Consider the following 10,581-nt stretch of genomic DNA (forward strand, 5'->3'; position numbering starts at 1 on the left):
TTTTTTTTTCAATACAGCTTCATCCAATACCCCACCCCAAAATTCTTCCTTTTAGACCTACAGAGGGACCATGTCTCCTACTATCAACTTCAAAATCTTTAAGAACTTCATAACCTTATACTCCCCTTCTTTCCCCCCAAGAAAATGCCATTACCGTATCCTCTATCTCTTTCTGGGCCTGTGCTGGAAATGCCTTTTTATTCCTTACCGTTTGCCCAGCTCCCTCTTTTATTTGTCAAAGATTTTCTGAAATCCCATTTTCTTTCCAATGACCATTCTGCCCATTGGAGGGGACTGGTGACTTATCTTGACATCCAATGCACGGATGTCTTTTCTTCCTTCCAGCTGTCTCAGCTTTCACATAATGAAGATTCTTTAATCTTCTTATTTGCTCAATGCTTGCAACTTGGTGTGTGTGACTTCTCATCCCCTTGGGTTTGCAGTGTGCAAACTACTCGATGTCAGATGTTGTCTTTACCTAGCCTTGTCCACTCACTGCATGGCTCCAGGTAATTTAATTTTCTTTCGCGATAATGAGGAGCTCTGGTTTACAAATGGCAAAATGAAGTACTGATAGATTCCTCAGAACAAATTAGTGGCTTGATTAGACATGGAGTTCATCTTTTAGAGCATGAGTTATTTGGTCGCATTCTCTACAGTTTTTCTTTTTTCTTAGATCCCACAAAAGAGGGGAGCCATTCTTTCCATCTCAATTCCGCTCCATTTCCCCTACCACTTGGGGGACATTTTATACATGCTATTCCATGAATATGAAAAACTCACATTGCAAAGAGCAATGACATTAGAGCCTTTATCTTACTTTTAAGTTTCTAACAAGCTCTCAGAATGTGACTTGTTTGTCTTTGGGAAATAATTCAGTTAACAGTCAGTTACAGTTCTTCTCAAGGATAAGATAGAGTCACTGAAATCCAATTCCTTTTGAAGTTTTCCTTTTGAGTGAAAGTGTGACTCGGGCTGTGTGTGTGTGTGTGTGTGTGTGTGTGTGTGGTGTCTTAGAGTCCTGGTAAAAAGAACTAAACTGTAAGCATCTTGGAGGAAATGTCCATAGCTAAATTCGAAGTTGAGAGCTCTTCCCTGGGCTCAAGTTTCACGGAAAACCCAAAACCTGGGCCAAATTCAGCAAAAGGCTGATTTGTGGCTGTGACTCTTGAGGGCTGGGCAAATCTGATAGTTCATCAGGAGTGGTTTCTTGGGGACCCCAGGTCAGTTTGTGGGAGACAGTCTGTGTCCAATTAGGACTTGATGTGCAAGGAAGGTTTACTAACGATCTAAAGAACAATTTTGGGTTTCTCTAAAGAGAAGCAACACACACATGCACACACATAGACACAGACAAACACCTTATCTGGGTTTTACAAGGTTTGCATGTGAGGGACTCTTCCAATTGCATTCCACTTTGATGTTTTCAGGCTCAGAGAAATGTACTTTATTATTTTTTTTTTTAAAGGAAATTTTCTGTTGTAAGACATTCAGAAACCAGAAACAAAGGAGGGAGTGCGCTGCCTCCTCCATGGGAAACGTCAGCCCCATTTTTACACCTTTAACTAGGCTCCTCTGGGAAGAACAGTGATGATCATGAGCCGTCACTTTGGAACTCTAACTTTAAAGATACATTTCTGACACATAAATAATTTGCAAACACTAGGGCTGGAAAAGTCCCGGTGCAGCTTCCAGTTATTAAGCGCAGATCGACACTCAGGCGTGCTTTGGTCCAGGAGAATCTTTTTACATAAAACAATTAGATCTGCCTATGTATCTTGTCACCAATCAAATCACTGCTTTGTGCTAAAGCAAGATAAATACACGCCTGCATTCCTTGTGCAGGAAAATAGCCTAAGTGAATTATTTTGAAAATCTGATTGTGAGATATGCCTGTTCCCTTTAACAAACAGAAAGGGCAGAGTTGAATGACCATCGTTGTCCTATAAAACCCCAGCTGTAGTGAAATCAGCTTCGCATGTTTGCTGCTAGATAATGGTAGAAAACATTAGGCAATTGCTACTTCTTTTGAAACACTGTGAAAAGTAACACAAAAAAACAAAACAAAACAAAAACAGCAGGAGAAGAGAATGTAAAATAGTTTTCAGGTAGCATTTCAGAAAAAAAAAAAAAAATCCAAAGAGCAGTATCTTTCTTCCACATGCTTCTCAGTGTTTTTCTCTTTGTTTTGACTGTAACCTTAATTCTCCACATCTAGTGTGACAGATAGCAAGAAGACTGAATTCTACCACATGGTTGACATCTTAAAGGAAGTTTCACTTACATGGTAGAAGTTTAGAGGAGCTTTTTGCTATACTCGAGGGGAGAAAAGGAAGAAAGAGTACGTATGTGTGTTTTGTATGTCTACTCATGCAGGATTTTTATTTAAAAACAAAAATCCTGGATGTCTGGAAATAATTGAGACCCCACATAATATATAAGTCAATAATGAGAAATGCATAAACATTGAGATAGCAACCAAGAAACAGATTAATGTAAAATAACATAATTCTGCAACACATTGGCTTCTGCCTTCTTTTGAGGTAGTGAAAACACATGTTTGTGTTGTCTGGTTTCCAGGACATTCCCTTTAAAACGTCCTCAAAAATGTTATCTTATCTCTGGCACACTCCAGCCTTAACCCGGAGTCCGATGTCTCTGGGATAATGTTGCTGAATGCTCATGAGATCCAGAAAGCAATATGTTAACCATACGGTGTTCAAAACTGTTCGTCAGGCGGAGACACTGGTATGTGCATATTCCGCGGCACAGCAGCAGAAAGGATGGAGAGCCTTTATGTTGTCTGATAATGCAGCTCTTTGAAACATTGCTGGCGGACTCTCTTCACATCATGTCACACAGGACAAGAAACGGGACAGGCCCTCTCTGCTTCTCGATTCATCGACCTGCCATACAATACAACAAACTGGCTTTTTCAAGGCCCCTGAATGAAGGCCTGTGCCTGCAAGGGAAATTTAATTGGATTTCTTTATGGGTTGCAACAATCCAATGAAAAATTATGTAAGAATGGCATGATTCAGTTTCAGCATGCACTTGAATAATAATAATTTTTTTATTTATAACAAGAATTCTTTAAAAAAATAATAAGAATTTTTAAATGAAAACACCCTGCACCAGCACTTTTCAGCTCAACTCGACCAGGCAGCCCAACTTTACCCACGGCAGCTTGTGTTGTATGGATGTTTGTGTCATTGTCCCAGCTTAGAAAATGATTTTAAATGCATAGATTGCAACACATTCAGAATGGAGTCAGAGGCTTTCAAAAGCGCTTGGTTTGGCTTTCTGGAAGAATAACGTTGTCTTTAACAATGTCCCCTGCTTTGAACCAAAGTGCATTTGTGCATCCTGGAGAGCAGGAAAATGTTCATCACTCCATCCATTCTTTGGAACACCTTTGTGACATACGAAGATTAAGTCCTCTGTCACGTTTTGACATTTTCAAATCGGAAACAGCGTTGAAAATTATTTCTTATCCTCCTCCTGGAAGTGGGCAAGTGGCTAGTATCTGTCTAAGATTCCTTTTTTGTTTTCCCTTTGCTAGGAACTTTCATCTTATTCCCATGGTTCCAGTGTCCTTTCTAGCTACTTGGGCAGCATATTAGTTAAAAGGAGTTCATTGTGCGTATCTCCATCCACAAATAGCCACACAGTTGAAATTCAAGGTGGCAGTTAATTTAGGTTTATCTCCTTTATTATTTAAGCTATTCTTTCACTCATCTATCATCCTTTATTCACCAAATCACATGCTCTTCCCAATAACTGAATACATCTTTTGCATCTAGTTCACCTAGAAAACCCATACTCATTCTTCAAGACTGGGTTCAAATATCATCTCCTCTGAAAGGCCTCTTACAACACTCCGCACCACTGCAGAGGAGGAATAAGAGGTTCCTCCTCTGTGCTACCATCACTGCTTGCATGTGTGTACCTCTCCATTACAGTCCACATCACATAGTTGTAACTGTGTTTATAGGTTAGGCTTCCCCAGTAGATAGTTAGATGAATTCAAGACCCCAGTAGACAGTTAGATGAATTCAAGAACCACCAGTCGTATCTTTCATTGTATCCTCAGCACTTAATATAATGCCTGCCACAGGGTAGGCATTTAATTAATGGTTCTTAAGTGTGCGACTGAACTGACGAATGGATATATGAAGATAAAAAACAGGTAACCCTCACATATACATGCTCAGCAAAAAAAAAAAAAAAAAAAAAAAAAAATCTGTTTTTCCAAGGAAGCAATGTTAAATGCAGGATTTTATACTCTTGAATCAGGGCTCTGTGCTGAATTTCTATAGAAATGATTAAAAGCATCATACTCATTCAAGGAAATGATATGCCTAAGAACTGTACAGTGGAAATTATTTTAAATACATATATAAATTGGTTGAACAGGGCAACCTAGTAACCAATCACTTGGTATTTACATGATGTCTCATAATAATGATAGTATTTGACATTAGTGTGTGCTTTGCAGTTTTCAAAGTACTTTTACATTCTCATATTTGTTGAGCTAATACTCATCGAAGGCTTGCTGTATTATAATCACTCTGCTATAGTGTGCCGTATTGAGCTACAATGGTGAGCAAAATAGGCCTCATGGAACTTACAGTCTAGTGGAGGAGGCAGATTTTAAACAAATCATTGCATGGATCATTAAAACTGCAGACATAAGTGCTGTACATGAAAGGAAGAGTCTCTATGACATTTACTTGATATTTCCACCTTTGTCAAGGTGGAAAATACTTATAGACAAGTATTCATCATCACATGTTTAAGGTAGAATAGACAAAGTTTACAATGGGTAGCAGGAGTGGAAGCAAGATTAGAATTCAGTTTTTGTATTGCCACGTTGGACTAGGTATTGAAAATGGCTCCATGCTAAATTTCTTGAGCTATTGCTCTGGGCTTTTGAGAGACTTTCAGACTGAGGTGATGGTAAGAGGTCCGAGCTTTGTGAATGGGAAGGACTTGGAGGCCTAAAAGCAGACTTTCACAAGAGTGTATCAAACCTGAGAGGCTTGGTAGTTCTCTTGGGTGTATGTGTTTGAATGAGTACATGTGTGTGTAGCCATGCAAATGTTGGGGGAGGTGTGGTATTGGTAGGGACAGTGTGCATGGTATCCTCTAGTTCTTGTTAATTTAAATGAGATGGTCATCATTTGAGTACTTATGACATGCCAGGCATTTATATAGATTATGCCCATTTTACAAATGACAAAAAGGTAGGAAGCCCTGATAGCTGGTGCTTAGAGAAATTGAGGAAGTTGTCCAAGAACATGGAGCTAAAAGGTGATCGGGTCTGGATTTGGACACAGGTCTGTGGCCTCAATATCTGTGTATGTTGCTGTACCCATTGTGCCTTCTACCTCTTGACCTGCACATCATATGGTTTTATAAATTTTACAGTTGCTATAAACAGAACATTTCCATCATCTTTACTCTTACACTGGCACATAGACATTAGAGGATCCTCAGAATAATCGAGTTGTCTGCTCTCAAGCTATGAAGGTAAATGGGTTTTAGATTGGGGTAAGAACCTTCCACCCATGCGTGCACAGATGCACGCACACGCGCGCGCACACACACAGACACACACACCCCTCTGCTCTGGAGCTTGTCTTTATAGCTCTACTTTCTTGCCACCAAGAAGAGACCTCAAATGTGTTTCAGGTCTCTCTGACTTCAATGGGATACACATGTGTGCATCTGGAGATAGCATTTGGCTGGTGGAGAAGAAATGAATTGTCATTTTCAGTGACCGTAGAGAGAAAACTTGATCCAAGAGTCTCTTTTTACCATGGGAAGTAGCTTTGTTGGTAACAGTCCTAATCTTCTTTTTCAGCGGGCGAACAGAGTAATGATGCTTTTTGCCAAGGGTCATGGGGAAGGGTGGTGCATGGGGGACTAGTTGAGCATTCACGGGAGGAAATAGAATCTCAGGAGCTGTAAAACCACTGCCATTCAACGCCGCTCCCAACAGTTCCAGCCCCTCACGTTTCAGCCACTCATAACTTTACAACAAATTCTCCTTTTGGGATAAAAGTTTCCAAGTTCAGTCTCTGCTCCCTAGAGGCCAGCTTTTTATGGGAAATTTGTGCTAAATCAGCAAAGCTATGCTCAAGATGGAGAAATACAAGACACAATGCACTTTCCCTCTGCCAACTTGAAAGAGACAGTCAGCAGGGAGCATCCCCTGAGGTTGTGTCTCAAGGATGTCTCTTGTTTCTGAAAGTTTTAGGCTTGGATATGAGCATAGCGATGATGAGAAACAGGATCGCCAGTTTCAGAGATGTCTGGATCAATGACAGAACCAATAAATGGATATTGCCAGTGAATGGAGACAGATGTAAGAGAGATTGGGAGGGAGTAATTAACAAACAGAGACAGATTGTAACACAGAAAATGTTAATTGAAAAGGACTTCTTTGATTCAGAAAACAAAAAAGCAAACTACCAGATTTGAATGGGAAAACATCCTTCTTGAATGCACCCATGTGTGTGCAGGTAAGAAATCTCTCAAATTGGGTAGCTAATGTGTCCTGAGCATCTACCAGGTGCCAGACACCACAGGAAGCCATTGGCATTGTGTTCCCCCATTCTCATCACAAGCCTCCATGGCAGAAGTTACTATCCCCATCTCACAGATGATGAAACAGAAATTTGTTCATTCATTCAGCCAATAAATATTTTTGGAAAGTTTACAATGTGTTTAAAGCCATGAACAAAACCATAATGTCCCTTTCTTAGGAAAGTCACATTCTAGTGGGGGCAGGGCAAAGATAGACAACAAACAAGTAGTTATATGTCAAGGAGGAATAAGATGGTGAAGAAAAATAAAGCAGGATGTGAGGTGACATTGGGTGGTCAAGAGCTCCCTGATGAGGTGACATCTAAGCAGAGCCCTGAGGAGGAGTGTCCTTGATGTATTGGAGGATGCACAAGCTGGCCAATGTGACTGCAGCAGAGAGAACAAGGGAGGGGGGAAAAGAAATGAAGTTAAAGGGCTAGTCAAGGGCAAGATCCTATAAGACTTTGTGGGCCTTGGAAAAGTTTCAGACTTTAGTCTAATTGCAAAAGCAAGGCATTGGCGGGGGTGGTGTATAGCTAGGGTACATGTTCAGCTGCTGTAATAATTTCATGAAATCGAATTCTCACTCATGTCACATCCACAGGTACAGTCCAGAGTAGTTAGTGTTGCTCTGGTCCACCCTTCTCCAGAGTGTGATGGTGAACAACCAGCAAGAATGGAAAGGAAGAGGTTGAACCTCTTCCTTTAGAGCATGACCCGCCCCTTGTTCATGTTCCTTCTGCTCACATCTCATTAGTTCCAGCCCAGTTACATGGGCACATCAGCGACAACAGAGGCTGGAAAATAGAGTTGTTAGTCATTGTCTGAGTAAAATTGGGAAAATCTGTCACTTAAAAAAGAAAGGAGAATAGATGTTGGGGAACAGCAAGGAGTCTCAGGTTTTGAGGGAAGGAGTGACATGATTTGACTTACGTTTTTAATAAGACTGCTCTAAATATCAGATGAAAAAATAGTCTGGAGGCCGGGCGCGGTGGCTCAAGCCTGTAATCCCAGCACTTTGGGAGGCCGAGACGGGCGGATCACGAGGTCAGGAGATCGAGACCATCCTGGCTAACACGGTGAAACCCCGTCTCTAATAAAAAATACAAAAAAAAAAAAAAAAAAAAAAAAAAAAAAAAAAAAAAAAATAGTCTGGAAGGCCGGGGTGGAAGTAATGAGAGTAGTTAGGAAGTGATTTTAATAATTCTGGTAATGAATTATGATGGCACAGACTAGAGTGACAGGGCAGGAGAGAGTGAGAAGTGCACACATTCTGGATATATTTAAAGGTAAGATTATACAGATTTGCTGATGGGTAAAAATGTGAGGTAGGAGAAGGAGAAAAGGAAGTTAAGAATGACTCCTAAAACTTTGGGCTCAAATACAAAAAAAATGGACTTACCATCTACCAAGATGAGGAAGATTGGGTAAAGAGCATACTTGGGGATGAAATTGAGAGTTTGCTTTTTGATATACTGAGTCAGAACTGCCTATCAAACATTCAAATACAAATGTCTAGAAGGAAGTTAGAATTTAACTCTCTAATTTAGTAGGAAAATCAGGGCTGGAGTACAAATTAGAGAGTTGTTGATGCTCCGATGAGATTCAGTGCCACACACAGAGATGTAATGAACTTGTTCCACATGTTGATCTAACTACGATCCCTCAGTCCATGTTTGTGTTATTACAAGCCTAGGCTCTCTACACCGGGCCACACGAGCCATCTAGGACCTAGGACCTGCTAGTCTGCCTTTCCAGACCCATTGCTCATTGCTCCCTCTCCTTCCTCTCTCTCCACACCCTGTTTCAACTTTAATTTATGCCTTCACCATTTCACTAGAGAAGAGAAACAAAATATGCTTCCATCCGAGAGAGATCATGTAAGAAAGAAATGCCTTAGGGGTAGCAACTCTGAAGGGTACATCAAAGGACTTAAGATTAAAACAAAGATGAGCCCAAAAGCTGGTTGAATGGGCTCACCAAGAAAAGGGAATTGGGATTCTCTGAAGACACAAGTCACAGGTGAAACAGTGGGGTGTGGTGATGGCTGGGCAGGTGGTAGAGGTTGTTGGGAGAATGGAAAGAGGAATGCCTCAAGAGCTCATGAAGTTCGGTGAGGAACTTCTGGGAAGCCATTGGCATCTTTGAAGCCTGCACAAGATGTGGGACTGGTCTTTATTTCAGAGTTCTATTTACTTGGCCAAGATAGCTGCTTGAAGGGCTGTTTGTGGTACAGTCATTAAGAACAGCTTTTATGAAGATGTCATGAGGATTGGGGGAAGACTGGAGAAGAGTTTTGAGACTTTGAATAATCTCCCATTGATTTTTAGCACCTCTTTGTTTCTACCATGGCTATATTACCTCAAAAAGAAGAGAAAGATTCTAGAAGAATGAAGAACATTGGGAATGCCATCATTAAGGTTTGCTTTTATGGACTTTCTTTATTAATTCACTTTCCCAGGACCTATATTTCCCCATGAGCTGACTGACTGATGGAGACACGGGATTTTTGTCCTCCTACACTAGAGGCCTTATTATAGGTTCAATTATGCCCCCTTTGCAAATTCATAGGTTGAAGTCCTAACTCCCTGTACCTCAAAATGTGACCTTATTTGGAAATCAGATTATCGTGGATGTAATTAGTTAAAATGAGGAATTAGAGTGAACCCCAATTCAGTATTCTGGCATCCTTATAAAAAAGGAAAAGTTGGAGCCAGAGACACCCATAGAGTGAAGGTGATGTGAAGAGACTTGGAGAAGATAGTCTTCTACAAGCCAAGGAGAAAGGCCTGGAACGCCTCCTTCCCTCATGAGCCCTCAGAAGGAACAACCCTGCGAACACCTTGATTTTGGTTTTCTAGCTTCCAGCACTGTGAGTCAATAAATTTCTGTCATATAAGCCACCCAGTTTGTGGCACTTTGTCATATAAGCCCTAGCAAACTAACATCGTCCTCTACATGTGTAACTTCAACAAGTATACACGATAAGATACCAGGCTTGGCCTGGGGACAAGGAACTTAAACAAAAATCATTACCTCACCTCTAATTTGTTGTAAAGTTTGGGCTAGGCCCTTTTGATTTGTTTTTACTGATGCATTTTAGAACTCAAGAAGCAGTTTTCCAGATGCACTAGTGACCGTGGTGAAAATTGAGTCATGCCATATACATACTCCTTAAAGAAAGTTGACTAGGCCGGGCACAGTGGCTCAAGCCTGTGATCCCAGCACTTTGGGAGGCCGAGACGGGTGGATCACGAGGTCAGGAGATCGAGACCATCCTGGCTAACACGGTGAAACCCCGTCTCTACTAAAAAAATACAAAAAACTAGCCGGGCAAGGTGGCGGGCGCCTGTAGTCCCAGCTACTCAGGAGGCTGAGGCAGGAGAATGGCATGAACCCGGGAGGCGGAGCTTGCAGTGAGCTGAGATCCGGCCACTGCACTCCAGCCTGGGCAACAGAGTGAGACTCTGTCTCAAAAAAAAAAAAAGAAAGTTGACTGCACCAATTCAGGGGACAAAGGGAGAGAAATTTAGATAATGCTGGGAGTTTGCCCTTCATCCTACTCAATAGGTTTATGCCTCAGAATGAGTATGAGCTGAGAGGCAGAAATCTGTGGCTGCAATCTGCGGTTTTCTCCTGGTCTCAGTTCTCACGTGCCTTCATGCAAGAGCATCTTTCTGTGGCAAGAATGGTTTCTATCTATTAAGATGCCATCTTAGTCCATTTGTGTTACTGTAAAGGAATACCTGAGGCTGAGTAATTTATAAAGAAGATATCTATTTGGCTTATGGTTTTGCAGGTTGTATGAGAAGCATGGCACCAGCATCTGCTTCTGGTGAGGGCCTCAGGAAATTTCCACTCGTGGTAGAAGGCAAAGGGGAGCTGGCATGTGCAGGGATTACATGGCAACAGAGGAAGCAAGAAAGGGTAGGGAGGTGCCAGGCTCTTTTTAACAACTTGTTCTCATGGGAACTAATAGAGTGAGAACTC

The sequence above is a fragment of the Trachypithecus francoisi genome, unplaced genomic scaffold (genome assembly GCF_009764315.1).
Source record: "Trachypithecus francoisi isolate TF-2019V2 unplaced genomic scaffold, Tfra_2.0 Lachesis_group16, whole genome shotgun sequence".
In the NCBI taxonomy this organism is placed as follows: Eukaryota; Metazoa; Chordata; class Mammalia; order Primates; family Cercopithecidae; genus Trachypithecus; species Trachypithecus francoisi.